Source organism: Bombina bombina, chromosome 2 (assembly GCF_027579735.1).
Source record: "Bombina bombina isolate aBomBom1 chromosome 2, aBomBom1.pri, whole genome shotgun sequence".
NCBI lineage: Eukaryota > Metazoa > Chordata > Amphibia > Anura > Bombinatoridae > Bombina > Bombina bombina.
In genome coordinates this window covers 869,407,809-869,410,797 of record NC_069500.1, presented here as the reverse complement: position 1 = coordinate 869,410,797, position 2,989 = coordinate 869,407,809, and the positions used below count along the sequence as shown (strand labels likewise).

At 35.9% G+C, this 2,989-nt stretch overlaps 1 long non-coding RNA gene across 1 annotated transcript; it reads left to right on the top strand.

Moving 5' to 3' along the window:
- Positions 1 to 1,868: 1,868 nt before the first annotated feature.
- Positions 1,869 to 2,630, top strand: LOC128648067 (uncharacterized). Its single transcript, XR_008400496.1, has 3 exons — positions 1,869 to 1,918; positions 2,234 to 2,364; positions 2,520 to 2,630. It is a non-coding gene; the product is annotated as an uncharacterized LOC128648067 (long non-coding RNA).
- The last annotated feature ends 359 nt before the right edge of the window (positions 2,631 to 2,989 follow it).

The window sequence follows — 2,989 nt, the reverse complement described above, 5'->3', positions numbered from 1 at the left end:
ATTGACTATATTCTTGTAGGGGTTATGGAATGTTGTCACTATCTACCAATAGCCCTCTGAAAATTGTCCTTATCAGTGACTGAAACACATACAGCAGCAACAATTTTATATAAACCTGCAATTATTGCTAATTTCAATTTAAGTATAATTTACATTCACATTTTTCATACAAAATATTTTTACTTATTAAGATGTTGCTCTTGTACTGTACTGTATAGGGAAAATACCTCAGTCACTGAAGACTCTCAGCTGATCAGGCATACTATGACATCATATTAGTTACATCACAATAACTCTGTATATTTACTGGAACAGTAGATACAATCTCCTCATTATTGTTCTATTTTCCTTGAGAAAAGCTGCCTTTACTGTGCTTCTAGCTGTTTTGAAAGATTTCTTTTGTTTATTCTTTAAACAGAATGCTTGAGAAATTTGCTTTTGTGTTCATCGTCCTTTCTGGACTTGTCGGTGTGCTCCTGGCATCAGGTAAGTAAAGTTGCACAGTTGTTTATCATCTCCTAAACTGCCCCCTCGCTCAGATTCATTTTAATTTTCTACACAGTTTTGCTCTACACAGCTAATGTGAGACAGTACAGTCAGGATAATAGGTTACTATGTACTGGCAATACAGACCCTTATGGGCTTTCTAGATCACAGCTGTGTACGATAGATATATATATATATATATATACGTTGTAATTATGTATACGTTTAATTAGGCTTACCATAATTTTTAGAGGTGAAACTGGGACCAGCTGGTGCGGTGCCAGTGGGGGTTGTGGTCAGGGGCATGGTCAGCTCCTTTTAAAGTAGTAGCTTTTATGTGTGTAATGTTTTGTGGATACTCTACCCTTCCTCAGTCTGACAACAAGTGCATCATACAGTTTAAATAGACCATAACATCACCTCCTAGTAAAAAAGGCACCATTACGTTGTCATGGCAACCCATACACAACATGAGCAAATAAATCATTCAGCTAAGCATAATGATCAATTTAATAAAATAGTGAAAAATGTATACATCACACAATTTAATATCTGCAGTGGTTTATGTGTCTAATTAAGGAACAGAGCCAAATACTGATAAGGCATAAATACAACATTGAATGAAATAAGTAAAAAAGAAACACGTAAGTGCCTGCTAAAGCTGTTTAAGAGGCTACGCTATACCATAATGCAGGAAGATTACAGCCAAAACGCTAGCATGAAGTAAAGCAAGATCAACGCCAAAAATCCTGCCTGTCTGCACTTCCTGGTCATACCCGCATGATTCCCCTAAACGTATATCATCGGTGATGTCACCAGGAGTCGGGGGGTGTTAAATAAACCAAGTAGTACTACAAAATTAAAAAACCCTATGCTGCTCACTCAGCCTGTATTACTAAATGTAAACTTTGAAGGACACGAACGTTGAGCTAAGCAGGGCTGTATGTAACAAAGTACCAGCATCTAATTATGCTGGAAAGACACAGTCCAGTCATTTTGAATAAAGTGTCCTGGTTTTAGAAGGTCTGAAACCCGGACACATGATTTGAAACCCGGAGGTGGCAACCCTACTGGGACAGAATGAACTACCGGGTGGGACACTGGGACAGCACCTCCAAACAGGGACAATCCCATTAAAAGTGGGACTTCTGGTAAGCCTACGTTTAATGATGTTACATAGCTTACTATAGCATATTTTAGTGTTTTATTAAACAGTATTTGTTTTTGCTGCAGAGCCAAGTGAGAACATCACAATTATCACCGACCACAACATCACAGGACCTGGTGCCATAAGTCTGGGTCCAGATCTCTTTTCCCCTGCAAACATTTTCCAACTATTGAAGGAGGAAGCCAAAGTGAGGCTCATAATGAATTGTCTAGGCCTCACCGTTTCCCTCATGGTAGGAGGAGTTGCTGCAGGAATGTGGTATCTGTAAGTACAATTTTAATATTTAAGTAAAAACAAAGTAAAAGCTCAGAGCAATTATTGAAGTGGAATATTGTTTAATACTTTTTAATAGTTATATCAACTGATTTTTTTAAATGTAAACATCGAGTTAGTCTCTGTACAACATCCTATCTATCTACCTATCTATCTATCTATCTACCTATCTATCACTAATTAGATGAGCGCAAAAAGCCAAGTGTAGAATATCTTGTGCGTGATAACCTGAAAATTATTATCATATTATTTGAATTTACTACAAATGAATTATCAATCACTAATATCCAAATTCTTTCTCTGCAGTTTTTATTATAAGAAAAAGAAACCCTGTATGAAGGAGAAAGATGCTGTGGTGAAAATGGAGGAAGGACCTTTAAACAAAGGTTAATATCCCTCCAGACTCAAATGTTGATATGGGAGACGTTACATAAGATGTGAGTATCTGACAGTATGTAGCCTTGATCTTGGGGCTACCAGTACATGATTGTTTGCCTTTACATTTTGAATCAGTGTTGCTTTCTAGTTTTGTTCCATTTTAAACCACTTCTTCCACCTACTAACAGCTATCTTATTGTGTTTTTTTATACAGCTGTATCCTGATCTCCCAATTACTGTGAACCAACTCATCTGTGTTACAGGACCTTTAAATGATCTAATTTAAAGAAATGTACAATAAATACTTAATGCTTGTAACATTAAATTGAGATCTGTCTTCTTATTTTTAGTTAGTGATATTTGTGAGTCTGTGCATACGTGTGTGTGCATGTGGGTGTTTTATTAATGTTAGAGATCAAATGTAAGCTTTTATTTTTATTTCCATAGTTTAATTTTTTTTTTAAATTGCAATTAAATTGTAGCCAAGGAAATAATGTCACTGAAATACAGAACTGTCATTATACAATCCAAACACAAAAATATCTATTCTGCCTGGAACACAAATCGTATTGCAACTATGAGTCAAGAATAGCCACAGACAAAGTCTGTGGTGGACATTTTCCAAAGTACAGACCTTAGTGAAGGACACCAAGGTACATTTGAAATTAAAAACATTATTTTATA